Genomic DNA, 15,912 nt, shown 5'->3' with positions numbered 1-15,912 from the left:
TGCAGCTGATCGATGGCGCGGTCCTTTGGGCGATTGAAAGGTCATGGCCTGACTGAGGCAGGAACTCTGAACCAGCACATGTTCACGAAACAAACAAAAAAAAGATTTGGTTTATTACACTCATTTTAAAAATTACCCAAGAGGACATGGGTCAGTGTGGAAAGGAAAGGTGAAATCTCTACAGACTAGACTTTTTCCACATTGACTCAGAGGCAGAGTAATTGCTGGAATCCAGTTGGTGTTAGATGTCACCATTCTGCTTTAATGTTGTAGAATATATAGTATTTTAACTTAACATGATTGAAAATAATGAAACAAGAAGCACCACAGGTGCCTCAAGTGGAATTGAAGTATCAGGGTGTCTTGTTCACTGGTGATGGTTGGATGGACCTGGAAATGAATCGACAGCCTCATCTTCAGGAATGATGGCATTGCTTTAGTTGGTCGTGGTGTCAAAAGAATTGAGTCAAAGCTCTCAATTCACTTATCTGACTGTTTGTTTGGTGTCGGAGTGTGAATGGTTTGTCTCGTTTGTCTCTATGTGACCCTGAGATGGACTTGCAACCTGTCCAGGGTGTACCCCACCTCTTGCACTGATATGGGCACCATTGATCTTTGCAACCGGAAACGGAAAAAGCGGGTTAAGGTAATGGATGAATGGATGGATGGTAGGATGGAGCTGGAAACGGATCAATAGCCTCTTCTTCAGGAAGGAAGGCATTACTTTGGTTGGTCGTAGTGAAGAAAGAGTTGAATCCAAGTGAAAAGCTCTCAATTCACTGGTCTGTCTACTTTCTTTTGTTTAATGTTAGTGAAAATGTGAATGGCTGTTTGTCTCGTTTGTCATGTGACCCTGAGATGGACTTACAACCTGTCCAGGGTATACCCCACCTCTTGCACTGATATGGGCACCATTGATCTTTGCAACCCGAAACGGAAAAAGCGGATTAAGGTAATGGATGGGTGGTAGGATGGAGCTGGAAATGGATCGACGGCCTCTTCTTCAGGAATGAAGGCATTACTTTGGTTGGTCGTGGTGAAGAAAGAGTTGAGTCAAAGTGAAAAGCTCTCAATTCACTGGTATGTTTACTTTCTTTTGTTTGGTGTTAGTGAAAATGTGAATTGCTGTTTCTCGTTTGTCATGTGGCCCTGAGATGGACTTATAACCTGTCCAGGGTATACCCCACCTCTTGCACTGATATGGGCACCATTGATCCCTGCAACCCAAAATGGAAAAAGCAGGTGGATGGATGGTTGGATGTCTATTTTCCAGCCCTCACTTGTGGCCATGGGTTGTGTTTTTTCACCAAAAGACCCATAATGAGCTTCCTTCATTGAGTGGCTTGGCTCAACCTTAGAGATGTGGTGAGATTGTATGTATTCTGGGGGGGAGCTCAGAGTAAAGTCACCACTCCTCTGCATCAATAGGAATCAGTTTAGATGGTCTGGGCTCAACCCATTGAAAAGATGCCCCATAATCCATTGTTGTGGCATTGTTCAAGATGTGTTGATGCTGAAAATATGTCATGGAAATGACTTTACTTCTACAAAATGAAATTTAGCTCAATATCTGTCAAATTGATTGAGTTGTTTTCATTGTTGTGTTGGCTAATTTTGGATAGTTGTAGTAGCTTTCTTTATTTGGGATGAATCACAAAATATATAACCAGTTGTAGAGCTGTACATCCATCGACTGCTTTCTGAAAGTTTCATTAAAATCCATCCACTGGTTCATGAGATTCACACAGACACTGGCAACAACATTATCACATCTTGCCTTTAGCGACGGGCAATAAATACGCAACTTTATTTCTCATCTGACTGGGTAAGAAGTCTGCACATTAAACCACTGCACTGTTTCCAGTCGATAAAGCGTTGGTAATGGTATGTGCATAGGCTGTTTAAAACTGAGAATATTTTTTAAATTATCCCAACTCATGTTCATGACCATATATGAAATAGCTGGCAATACTATAATACTATTTACTACTATAATTTTGCAATATAATGATGCTGGTGCTGGCTACATGACAAAGATGTCTGAAAGTTTTGCAAACTGTACTTTTCAGGATGACGTTCTTTGGATGGGAAATAAAAGCTCACACTTTTTCCACTTTATTGTTCTCTGCAAATGAATATGTTGGGCTGCTGTAGCTCCTTCTCTTGAAAGAACATATATTTTGATTTGTTCCCAAAAATGATACCGTATTTTCCGGCCTATAAGTCGCACTTTTTTGCATAATTTGCATGCCCTGCGACTTATAGGCCGGAGTGACTTATTTATGCATTTTTTCCCCATATTTATAAACCAATTTTTGGCTAAGATATGACCGTTTTCATTCATTCTGACAAAAAAATAAATAAATAAATTGAGCAATACCATTTTCAGCCACTTGAAAGCAGCAGAGTAGTAGTAGCAGTATGGCATAATGTTGTATCATGTAATAGGCAAATGTGGCTATAATGACAAATGCAAAAAAAGTTCAAGACAAAAAAAAAACCCTGGACTTTGTTCATTATACTTTAAACTGTACTTTTTTTTTCTTGAACTTTTTTGAATTTACAATGTCCGGGATGACGGAGAATCTTCACCAGCTTTTAATGATACAATTGGCTTGACGTAGCCTCCCCACCTTCATTCTGCTCGCTCCTTGTAACAATCAATCCCATGCACGCTCCCACGGCTGCCATTTGGCATCCCATTGCTTTTTTTGCACAACACTGGTCCACATTTCCGGGTTTGGTCCACATTTCTGGATTGTCAGCGGTGACTCGTAACAAATGTGACGTGTCAGCGTGACGCATAATGGTTGTGATGTATATGGCGAAGCGACATATTTATGGATTTTTCCACTTAATTAGACAAATAGGGCGGAGCGATGTGTCCGCCAGAAAATACGGTACTTTCCTTAAAGGAAACCTTAAAACCCATTGCTTTACATGGTAAATGGACTGTACTTACTGTATATAGCACCTTTCTATCTTATCGAGATACTCAAAGCTCTTTACACTACAATCTGTGTCCTCATTTACCCATTCACACAGCACTCTACTAGATCTATACAAAGCTAATTGAACAAATAATTCTAAAGAGATTAATCAGTGCTTTATCACATTCATACACTGATGGGACACACATCGGAGGCAACGAGGGGTTCAGTGCCTTGCCCTGAGACACTTGGGCATGTGACTGCTGGTGGATTCGAACCCTCAACTCTTGCATTGGGGGACGACTGCTCTAACCACTCAACCACAGCTGCCCCATGCCAAAGTTTAAAATATTTAGCTGTTAACTCTCAAAATATATGTTGCAATGAATTTCAGCAACTTCCTCACTAAATTTTAACTCAGGATTTGCAAAACTGACCAAGTTATACCCATTTTGTATGCTGTCGCAGCCATCATGAGTTATGTTAACTATATATCATCGGCATATATCTCTATATGGAGGCGGCTGTGGCTGAGTGGTTAGAGCAGTTGTACTCCAATGCAAGACTTGGGGGTTCGAATCCACCAGCAGTCAAGTGTCCTTGGGCAAGACACTGAACCCCTCATTGCCTCCGATGTGTCCCATCAGTGTATGAATGTGATAAAGCACTGATTAGTCTCTTTAGAATGATTTGTTCAATTAGCTTTGTAGAGATCTAGTAGAGTGCTGTGAACTAATTTCTGTCCAGATCTGTATCTTTCGTGTTTATTAGTTTTTCAAGATTCTTCTTTGTTTTGCTTGTGTTTAAGCTTCCCACAGTGTTTTCTCCCATTTGCCCTCTGCTCCTGCCCCGCCCACTCTCACCTGATCCTGTTTTTCCCCAGGTGTTAATCTTTGTCTCTGATTAGCGTTTCTTTAAATTCATTGTTGTCACATCCTTGCCCACGTTACGCTCTCAAGCCATTAATATTTGATTCTCTCGAGTCCTCCAGAGTTTAATTTTTCTTGTATTTTAGCTGCTTCATCAGCTTTTTGTTGATCAATTTTCCTTTTTTTAACCTTTGAGTCTGAGTTTTGGTCAGCATCTTGTTCACTTATTTAACCAAACGTGAATTTCATTTAATCTTTCAGTCAAATCAGACTGCAGGAGAGAAAAGCAAAGCTCTGAGGAATGCACAGTTGCACCCCATTTTTGGATTCACCTCAACTCAGGGAAGTCCCCTTAATTATCCAACAGCAGCCAATGATTATAACTCAGTTTTACAGATATTGATCTAAATTGTGTGTGAGGTAGTAGCTGAGTTGTATTCATGATATAATTTGGCACTAAGACATCTTGAACAATTTGCATTCTGTTCGAACTTCTCATTCTAATGTAGATTTTGTCATTTTTTTAATGCATGCAGGAACGTTAAAGCAGTGTTCGCTAAAAAGATGACAGGTTTTTATCGTATCTGATATCTAAAGTTACCAGTTCTGTCTTGAGAACAGGCAACAGCACAGGGTTTAGTGTAAACATGTTTAGATTAGATCCTTTTTATTCAAGGATCCACACACACAGCACTTTTTTTAACCTCCAGGTTCTGCAAAGCACTTTTCAACACTTCTTATTCACCCATTCACATATGTTTTTTTCTGTTGTATATTTATGTACACTATATACAGCACTTTTATATCTCACTCAGACACTGATAAGCCTATCGGCGGGCATTGGGGTGTTCAGTGTCTTGCCCAAGGACACCTTGGCATGCTGCAGGGAATTGGGATTGAACTCCCGAGCCTTCGATTGGATGATGACCTCTCTAGTTTTCTTTAGCTGCAATCTGTGGTTGTTTTCTCCAAATTCCACCTGAGCAGATTGTTGTACAGAAGCACAAAGTAGATTTTAACCCGTTCGGCCCCAGCAGTCAAAGTGCCCGAAGCGAACACGTTTCGGCTGCAGAGCACTCCCGGGTGACATTTGAAAGAGGGGGTAGCGGGAGTGAGAACTTGCTTCAGGTGGTTGGGGGGGGACGATGAACGACATGGCTGCGATCTAGGGAAACGATTAAATCCAGATTCTTAGTGACAACATTTCTCTCTCCCTTCACCCTCCCCTGAGGGGGCTGACACAGGCAGCAGCAAAGGAGGAGGGAGAGGAGGATGGAGGAAGGATGGAGATTAAGAAGAAAAGTGTGTTGGTTATCTTAATTAAATGGAGGTGAATTTTTTCCTCCTCCTATTGATTTCTGCCAGGGGTGCTGTGTGTTTTATGTGCGTTTGGGGGAAAAAACAAAACGATACAAAAAGAAAAACCCTCCTCTGTTCTCTCATTCAGGATTGGTGGCTAGATTTTTCAGTTGTGGTTGATGTGATTGTTAAAGTACTGAGATATTTTCTTCTAAAGAGCTGAGCTGTAAGGAATAGCATTCAACTGTTATTTGTCTCGTTAACACAAAGCCATAAATTTGTAAAATATTTAAAGGCCTCATGTAAAAGACTGCATATCATCTGCTGCCCGACATGACAGTTTTTGTTTGTTGTGTTGAGGATGACTCTCAGCTACAACCACAGAAACTTGACCTCATCTGTCATTTTGGGTAGCTTGCTGTTATAGCAAGTTTTAAACAGTGGTGGGATTTAACGAAGTACAAGTACTTCGCAAGTACTTAAGTACATTTTTCATGCATCTGTACTTAAGTGGAGTTAATCGTGGGTACTTTGGACTTTTACTCCACTACATTTTACATTAAATGTACTTTCTACTACACTACATTTTGTTAATGTGTTGCGTTACAAGTTACATTCTCGTTGCGTTTTTTTATTTAAATTTGTTAGTTTGAAAGTAACCAAGGACTAGAGGGGAGTTGGTCCATTGCATCACTGTAAAGTGGTCAGGTAACGTTAGATCCACCTTCAAGAAGAGCTGGACCAATGACGTATAGTCTAGTATATGCGTCATTGAGCTGGGTGCACCCACAGCACCACTAACACACCCAAAATGGATTCCACCATGGAGAGTCAGCCAGAAGATACAAGCCACCCATGGCCTTATTGAAAGACTATCGTAAAGACTATCGTAAAGACTATTCAGTACAGCAGGACAGATTTTCTCGCAAAAGTACCAGACTGGACTCAAAAAACTTTGAAAAGCAACTTCTTCTGAACTTGAACAAGAAATTCTTGCTGCAATATTAAAACGTGTCAGTTCATGATGTTAGGAGACAAATGTCTCCAAGTGGCTCGACCCTCTGGTCCAAGTTTTGAAAATGGTGTCAGGAAGTTAAAACATTGTTCACTGTTGACCCATTACAAGGTCGACTAGATAGTATTTTAACTAGAGTTGATGACAAACTGGAGTTGAAATGATCAGAGTCTGTTCCTTTGTTAGGTCTGATGCTCCTTTTTTCTGTCAGACAACTTTTACTTAAATGTGTTTACTGCAGTTAAACTGACACATTGGTTTTGCTTTGTGTTAAATAAAAACTTTTAAAGGTATAATCATTCCTCTTTCTTATTTTGCTTAATGGCATTTAACTCTGCATGTCATCCCTGAAATTCACAGAATCACAAGTCCAAGTGTGTCACAGAGTAAACACAATAAAAACATGTATTATCTGCAGCATTGTTCATTAAAATGACTCAACACTATTAATGTATTACAGAAAATATACATACGGTAGGTACACTTAATGATATTGTAGACCATTGCATTAGGTACTTAATTCAGCAAGTACTTTTACTTGTAATGCTTTTAAAATTACTTAAAGTAAGTGCTTATTTACTTAAGTAAAAATGTTAATGTGGTACTTTTACTAGAGTAGATTTTTGTCTCACTGTACTTTTACTTAAGTAGTGTTTGAGTCCTTTCTCCACCACTGGTTTTAAATGGCTGTGGCAGCCAACTTAAAATCCCTTGGCTCCAAAATTTTACCAGTTGTGGATCTACAAGCATTGATTGTTTTCTAAAAGTTTAATTAAATTATTTATGACATAATTTGCTAACGGTGCAGACAAATAAACACAGACACGCACATGCACACACAGGCATACGGTGTATGAGCAAACCAGTATTACTCCACCTTTTCCTTCAGCCGCGTGTAATATTACAATGTATAAAGAATGCCGGGGCAGCATGGTGGTAGAGCTGGCCCCTGTCAGCAGAAAGGTTGTTGGATCGAATCCCAGCTAGGGACCTTTCTGGGTGAAGTTTGCATATTCTGTCTGTGCATGTGTGGGTTTTCTCCGGGTACTCCAGTTTCCTCCCACACACCAAAAACATACATGTTAGACTGATTGGTGGCTCTAAATTGTCCCTAGGTGTGAGTGAGAGAGAATGGTTTGTCTCTGTGTCCCTGTGATGGACTGGAGATCTGTCCAGGGTGTTCCCAACATCTTGCACAGTGACTGTGGATAAATAAAGAACAGCGTTGGTAGTTTTTGTGGTCGAGTGTTTGCAGGCAGCACATTAAACCAGTGATTTCTTGTTTTCTGCCCCTCCTGCCATTCCTCCATTTCTTTTGATTATGGAACGTTAACGTTCACAGTTTTGTCAGCCACTGCGCTCCAGGCAGCACTGCTTAAGTACATATTTTATAATTTTCCTCACTTTTTTTTTTTTTTCCCAAATTATGGAGGATGACAGGTCATTTAGATCTCATCATTTATCTTTTCCAACACTGTTCTGTCTCTGCTTTTCATTTTTCTTCTTACGTACATCTTTCGTTGCTCATTTGCATTTACCTCTTTTATTTATGGTGCCAATAAATAAGCACCGAAGCACCCTTATTGCTATTTGCCTGTTATTCTTTCATTTCCATCACAATGTTGGATTTGCTCTAACAGCTTTGGAAAAACTAATACAAAAACAAACAAAAAAACAAAACTTGTGGCTCGGTTAAGAACTATGAACTCTCAGTTTAATTCTGTTAATGTAATGCAACGCTATCAAAAGTTAAACTGGGGGGGGGGGGGGAGTGTAATGAAATTTTGGAAAATGAGTGAAACCCGGTCCTATTTGGAGCAGGCATTCTTGACATTATGGTAATTTTTGTTTCCCACATAATATGTACTGTACTTACATGGTACAATTAGGGGTCAGGCTTTTGTATTTTGAATTGGCTTATTACCCTATACTTAAAATATATATACTCAATATTTACCTGATACTAAGCTGGTATATATTACATTGTTACAGGAACATATTGAGTACATTATGCCAATTCAATTCATTTTATTTATGTAGCACCAAGTCACAACTGTAGTTTTCTCAGGGCTCTGTACAAAAACATACCGGTACATACAAAAGCCAATTAGTAAAAGTTATCCAAGGATGGAAGCCAGCAGACACGTTGAATCTTCACATCGTCACAGTTTCCGATCCTGAGCAAGCACAAAGGTGACAGTGGAAAGGAAAAACTCCCTTTCAACATGAAGAAACGGCCAGCAGAACCAGGCTCAGGATGAATGACCAAGCTGTATTATGTACTTCTGCACAGAAATCTAACAGAAAAAAAAAATCAAGCATAAAAAATTCTAACAGAATTAAAACTAAACTACGTAAATGAAAAAAAAAAAAACTGGCAATATTTGGTGCTTTAAAATGCAAGAAAAGTGTTAATAATAGTCTGTGTTTAACTTTATTTTCTACTTTGATACCCATGTCTTGTCCAGATTTATCACCAAAAAAGACTAGTTATTGTTATCATGGCTTAAATGAATGTTTCATCTCATCAAATCAATCATACTCTAACAATAAAATTATTTAGCAGAAAATTGGTCAATAGTTTCTATTAAAGCTTTGAAGTCCACTGAGTTCTGATTGAGTTTTGTTTGGTTAAATCCTATAAAGTCTTTATTTTCATATTGTTGTTAGCATTCATGGATTCACCATGTGAGCGTTCGTTTCTACGTATTGATGAACTACATCAAAGCTCTATAGACTTTTAAGAAACTTTAATTATACGTGACATTTTATTAAATGAGTCACTGGAAACAACTTTATTATTCAGTTAAAATTGTTTACCTGAATATCAACTGTTTGCTGACCCTCTTAGGTTTTACTTTAACCTTGATATGTTAATCTAAAATAATGCAACCAATTCAGGAAAAACTGAACAGTTTCAAAGCTTTTCTTCAAATTGTATTTTCAAAACCCACAAATTAAACTTATTACCATATTTTTCGGACTATAAGATGGACTTAAAATAATTTAAATTTTCTCAAAAATCACCAGTGAGCGTTGTGTATTAATTCTGGTTGTGCTTACTGACCTCGAACAGATTTTATGTGGTTATTGTGAATGAGTTGAATAAAGTTCGACTTATCTGTTTTGTTTCGCTTAATGCACCTTATAGTCTGAAAAATACGCTATTTTCCTTTAACTGCTTGTGAATTGACATGAAGGCTTTAAGAGATCTCAGCTGGTTGGAAAGTCAGCAGTTTTAGAAACACGAGTCTCACCACCGTCTTGTTTCCGTGCTTTTTTTTTTTTTTTACATCAAGCATTTGACAGCTGTAGATTTTATTCACAGCAACATGTTCTGCGTTTGTTTACTTTTTATTCCTGTAAATCTTTATTTTCTTTATTAGAACTTTCAGTGTGGCAGAGGTTCTTTAGTTTTCCAGGTGGTTAAAATGTTATATATGAATAAATGGCAAATACAGTGAACCTAACGCTGATTTAAATCTGAACGGATCTCTTTGCAAAGGCTTTTGAGGGGATCTCTGAATCTGCACAAAAAGAACTGTGGAAATTTGCAGCACTAGTTTGATTTGTGCCAAATTGAGCTGCAGAAACCTTTTTGTATTTGTCATCAGCGCTACACTTGTTTTAGCAGACATCTTTGAATTCAATCATCTCTGGGTTAATAATGTAAAATATTCCAGTCTGATAAAGAAACTTTTAGTGACGGCTCTCGGTAAAAGTTGATTCCTTCTTGTTTTAGTGAAAAGGCACTTTGATTCTCTCACAGTGCACCAGCATGTGCGTTGAATATTTTTGTGTTTGATACCTTTTATATTTATTGAGGCCTCTTTTTCCCTGGATGATGACACATCACACTCTTCATGGCCTACAGCCTTTTAGAAGGTTGACAGATGGCAAATTTGGAAACTCTTTATTGTCTAGGGCAATCATGACGCTGCTCATTTTAAATACAGGCGCATCTAAAAAACAAATCGTGAGTTATTTTTTTGTTGTCAGTGATTTCAGAATGTGAAACTTGTATATTACATAGATTAATTACACACAGAGTGAAGTACTTCAAGCCTTTATTTCTTGTAATTTTTATGATTATGGCTTACATAAAATAAAAAAAATAAAAATTCAGCATCTCAGAAAATCAGAAAAGACTCTTTGCTGTCATTGCGCATCAGGTATACAATGAGACTGCAGGGCTTCGCCGCCTGGTGCATATAATTAAATAAATAAATAAAAACTCAAACACTAAAACAAAAATACTATAGTGAAAAATAGTAAGGATTTTAAAAGGATGTATTTACTTTGTTCACCCTTAGCATTCACACACGTCTGAATTCAAGGTTCTGATGGTCCCAGGAAAGAAACTGGTTTAGAGTTTTTGTCCTGAATATTCCACAGCCAGCTTTTGGTACTTTTGTCGGTGTGGGCTGGTGCCAAGTTCTGCTGGAAAATGAAATCAGCATCTCTATAAAGCTTGTCAGCAGAAGGAAGCGTGAAGAGCTCTAAAATGTCCTGGTAGATGCATTGTTGACTGTGGACTTCAGAAACCCGGTGGACCAACACCAGCAGAGGACATGGACCCAAACCATCACTGACTGTGGAAACTTTACTCTGGACTTGAAGCAACGTGGATTCTGGACCTCTCCACTCTTCCTCCAGACTCTGGAACTTTGATTTCCAAATGACATGAAAATGTACTTTCATCTGAAAGAGGTCATTGGTCCACTGATCAACTGTCTAGTTCTTTGTCTCTTCAGCAGGTAAGATGCTTCTGATGTCTCTGGTGCAGGAGTGACTGGACTTGAGGAATGAGACGTGTAGCTCATGTTGAGTTAATCAGCTGATCAGGGTTTGACACCGGTGGCAGTGTGGCTCAGCGGGTCGAGCTGTTGCCTCTCAGCGAGAAGGTCGCCGGATCGAATCACGGCCAGGAGCCTTTCTGGGTGGAGTTTGCATGTTCTCTCTGTGCATGGGTGGGTTTCCTCTCACAGACCATAAACATGCATGTTAGGCTGATTGGTGGCTCTAAATTGTCCCTAGGTGTGAACGAGAGAGTGAACGGTTGTTTGTCTCCTTTGTTTGTGTCCCTGTGATGGACTAGAGATCTGTCCAGGGTGTCCCCTGCCTCGCATAGTGATGTATAGAAATGGGCAACAGTGACCCCCATGACCTGAAATGGAAGAAGCGGGTAAAGATAATGGATGGGTGTGACACCATACATTTCTATTATTGACCCTCTTCATAAGTCAAATTTTCTGAGACAATGAAGTTTTTCATTATCTGTAAGCCATAATCCTCAAAATTACAAGAAATAAAGGTTTAAAATATTTCACTCTTATGTTCAATGAATTTGTGAATTTCACTTCTGAAAATATATCCCCACATATACAACGATAAACCACTCCAACGTTCAAACGGCATGCAGATTGTGTGCTCAAAACCATCAAAGCCTAACTACGCAGTCCTCAGTAAAGAGGAGCTCACTGGATTCTCAGCATACACCTAAAGACCCTGCAGAGATTATCTGGGTTCTCATCAATTTCTTTACATTGTGGCAATGATCCAGTGTGAAATGGGTCTGACCATGACTGCAGCAGTTTAAAAGTTTTGACAGAAAAAGGTCTTTGGCGAGAAAGACCCTGCTCTTTGATATTCTGCAGCTCTGACTGGCTGCGCTCAGAAACGTTTTGACCCCAGAGAGAAATTATCTCTGTGAGGATTGTGAGATGAAGACAAAACTCAAAGAAACAGTGTTTCAGCGCTGAAGGTGACCTCAACGTTGCAGCTCGGCAAATTAAAGCATCCGAGCTATCAGATCGTGTGGAAGGCTAAGCGGATATACACACCACATCACGGAGAGGTGACTGCCTATCACCGACTGATGGTGCTCCCAGATTACTCCATTTTACGTAATTCCCATCAGCATAATTCATCTTACAAAACATCCCCTTCAGCCTTTAAAATTAATGCAAAGTCCCTCAAAGGGAGTTGAGTGGAAAACATTTGAACAGTTATGAGAAAATAAGATTGCTTTTTTTACATACCTGAGGGCATCACACTGGGCCCACTAAGCTTTTTAACATTTATATGCCCAGATAAGAAAAGTCCATTATTTTCAATGCAGAATGCTCATCAGCTGGCTTTGAAGCCACAAAAGCTTTGACGGCTTATTTTTTTCCCAGTGGTTATTGCAGAGTTAGTTCAGATCAGAATATCCATGTCCTCCAAAGTGGAGGACTTTTAGCCCATTTGGTTGCAAAGTATTGCAAACTGCTCAGATGCACTGCAGTTTTATGCATTTATGCAAATCTTTTATAGATAAATGCGGTTTCAACTGAAGAGTTCAAAGTATAGAACAGGACTCTGTTTCTGTTTTCACTTAAAAAAAAAACCCATAATCCTCTACATTGTCTTTGTTTCTTTGGCGTTTGCAGGTTCTGGCTTTAACAAAACATTTTCATAGAAAAATGTTTTTATTGCTTTTGTCAGCAATAACGGAGCTTTAGGGCCACGCTAAGAAAAAAAATTTAAAGCCATGAAATTACGAGAATAAAGTTGAATAAAGTCTTAATATTATGAGAATAAAGTCATATAAGACTTTTTTTTTTTTTTTGCAGCTCTCGTTTATTTTTTTTCCACGAGTTGGATCCACAACGCGACCTGTCAATCAGTCCAGAGGCGTGTCAGCAAATGACCAATCTGAAGCTAAACGAATCGTAATATCCAAATTCTGACACGATAAAGCAGGTTTACTGAAATGTAACTGTGATAAAATGAAGATTGTTGAGCGTCTTAAGTGATACTTTGGTATTGGTTTTACAAATGAGATAATTAATCAGTCAGCACATCAGCATCAGATTATTATCAGTATCATGATGGGCTGCAGTGCAGCTCTGCAGGTAAGGAGCATTAACCTGTTAAAATAAAGGTTGAATGAATTTAGCTTCGGATTAGTCATTTGCTGACACGCCTACTGGATTGATTGACAGGTCGTGTCCTGGATCCGACTCGAGAAAAAAAATTAACGAGCTGCAAAATGAAGCCTCATATGACTTTATTCTCGTAATATTAAGACTTTATTCAACTTTATTCTCGTAATACTAGGACTTTATTCTCAATATTATGGCTTTTATTTACTTATTTTTCATGATATTCTGTGCTCTTTTAGAGCGTTTAGAGTTGAGAAACATTGTTTAGAATATTGCAAGAGTGTGGGAAGGGTTTAAAACACCTTAATATATATCCATATAAATAATAAAAGAAACTACTACTTACTACTTGTACTACTATTCCTACTTAGCAGTTTTTCACTTATTGCGGGTCTTCAGGGTACGGATCCCCCATGATAAACGAGGGGCTACTGTAGTTGGAGAGGATATGGAGGTCGTTGGAGCGAGGAAAAGTGGGAAAAACTTGACTTAAATTTATAGATGGCTAATGAGACAATCATATTTTAAAATCATTTCATACTGTCTGCATGGAAAATGTAATCAAAGTATACATAAGAAGCATATTACAGCATTTGGTACTTTCATAAATCCAGATTCCTTCTTCCAGTTCTGTGCTCCGTCACAACTCATGAATCAAACCTTTCTCCTGTTCCACAAACAACACAATCTAAAGGAACATCTCCAAAACACATAAAATGAATGAGCTCAGTAAATGGTGCAGAGCTTATCACCGCAAATCCTCGCTAAGAAATTCATTTCATTATCATTTGTGTTTCGCACACATGGGTGCCCCTTGCCCTCTGTGTGTGAACGGTCTTTCTGTTCATGTGTGTTTGGACGGTGGAAATCACCGTGCTTTTAGCCTCTCCTCTGCTGTGTCTGTGTGTCACGGTTCGTAAGATAATACAGTGTGAACATGAGAACTAGAACCAGCCAAGCCTAGGAGATTTTCCAAAGCTGCACACATGCACATCCATGCTGGCAGCACACCAAGCTTCCTGACTCAGATCTGCAGTTTTCACTGCACATGCATGAAGCAAACCTGCCGGTTTAAAAACAATCTTCATCCAGAGGTGTAGGTTCAATTAATTTACACAGATGTTTAGTTTATTATTATTTGTCATATGTAGGTCAACAATTCAAAGAAATGCTCAGGACGAGAAGAACCATCTTGACTCACCAAAACACTCAAATGCCAAAGCACACAACAAAGTACAAAACAAAGCACCAAAAAGTGAACAAGAAATAAAACATCTACAATGTCCAAAATAAATATAGTGAACAGCATGGTAGAATAGAATGGTGCAAGTAGGACGGATCAGTACCTTACAGGCATTAACACTGATAATGCACATGATGCATATTGCGCTCAACATATACCACACATGTTGCGTGACAGGAACAGGCAGTGAGCAACATTGAGATGAACCACGATGGCAAGGCAGCAACACGCATGATACAGCCACATGGTGCAGCAGCAGTAAACGTATTGGGTGTCACAGGTGTGACTCAATTCTGTCGAGCCGGTAGACAGAGAAGTCGTCCGGAGCCACATTGCAGTCGAGGATGGACGGCTCCTGCCATGATTCCGTAAATGCAAAGACACAACAGCTCCTCGTGTCCCGCTCACAATAAATCCATGTGCGCATCATCCAGTCTATTCCTCAGAGACTGAACGCCTGAAAGCAGGACCGTGGGGAGAAGTGGTTTGTTGCGTCTTTGGCAGGTCCTGCACAAAACACCGTCTCGCTTCCCCCTCTGTGTTTTTCTCTTACGGCAGCGTCCAAGTAAACAAAGGATCCAGGGAAAAATGTCTGCCGCCGAGTCCCCAAAAGCCGTCCCAAAGTCTCCACTCACTGACGATCGCAACTCCAATAGCGTGTCGCAGTCATACCCGTAGCGCCGGTGTTCAGTCCAGGTGCAAAAAGTCAAAATAAAAATAATGCAAAAGTTTTAGATTGTTGTAATTTATAAAAATGAATACAACAATTTTTTATTTTCAATCAGGGTCATAACCAAACTGTTATTTTAGAGAGAGAAATGGTCATGATCACAGCTGTTCTTTAAAAATGACTTAAGTCAAACAGAATAAGAAAGTCCACAAATTATTCTTGTTTTTGTTTGTCGTGTGAGTTTTCCCAACATTTGACCGTCGCCACTTGATGTCACTTATTTGCTGCGTAGATCAAGCATTTACATTTTGTAAAGATTCAACGCTAAGTTCAACCTAATTTGCAGTGATTCAAACAAACCCTTCTCCTCAGTCCGCCGTGTTCTCTGAACCACCGTTTTCCTGCTGTATCCATGTGAGCTGTCATCGTCTCAGCCCATCCCCACTTCATTGTCCCCTCATTATTCTGTCCTCGGTGAGACCTCTGTGGACCGTATCGGAGGCATCATCTGCAGCCGGCAGTCAGAGAGCGGAGACAGGGGCCGACACTCGGCAGACATTATCTTTGAGCCACGATCCTGCAGGGCTGACTTTACCTTTCTCTGTTGAACTCGTGGTTCCGACGAACGCTTGTATACACAAACAGTGACACCAAACAGGGAAGCTTGGGTTGCAAAGGTTGATTGATGCACATGGACAAATGTGGTAAATTAGCTCAATTGCAGTGGGAAATCTGTAATCAGTGCATCAGAGCTGCCCAACTCTCCCTCCCTCCCACAGCCTCTCATGAGGATGGATGTTCCTCTTTGCAATGGAGTGAATTTTAAAGATTCCCATTGATTCCAGTCTGATTTAATTAGCGCCACCTCTCCATATTGGAAACCAACCAGCAGTCCGTTTAGATCTAATCTTTCTTTCTGGTGTCTGAATCAGGAGACAAAACGAGAAACGAATGATTTTG

General features: G+C 39.5%; 1 protein-coding gene across 1 annotated transcript in view; it reads left to right on the top strand.

Annotated features, from left to right (window-relative positions):
* Positions 1-15,912, top strand: part of nrxn3a (neurexin 3a) — a 151,822-nt gene that overhangs the window by 21,812 nt on the left and 114,098 nt on the right. The window lies entirely within an intron of this gene.

Source organism: Nematolebias whitei, chromosome 21 (genome assembly GCF_014905685.2).
Source record: "Nematolebias whitei isolate Nwh7 chromosome 21, NemWhi1, whole genome shotgun sequence".
Taxonomy (NCBI): Eukaryota; Metazoa; Chordata; class Actinopteri; order Cyprinodontiformes; family Rivulidae; genus Nematolebias; species Nematolebias whitei.
Note: the sequence above shows the minus strand (reverse complement) of the source record. Positions and strands in the feature narration are given on the sequence as shown.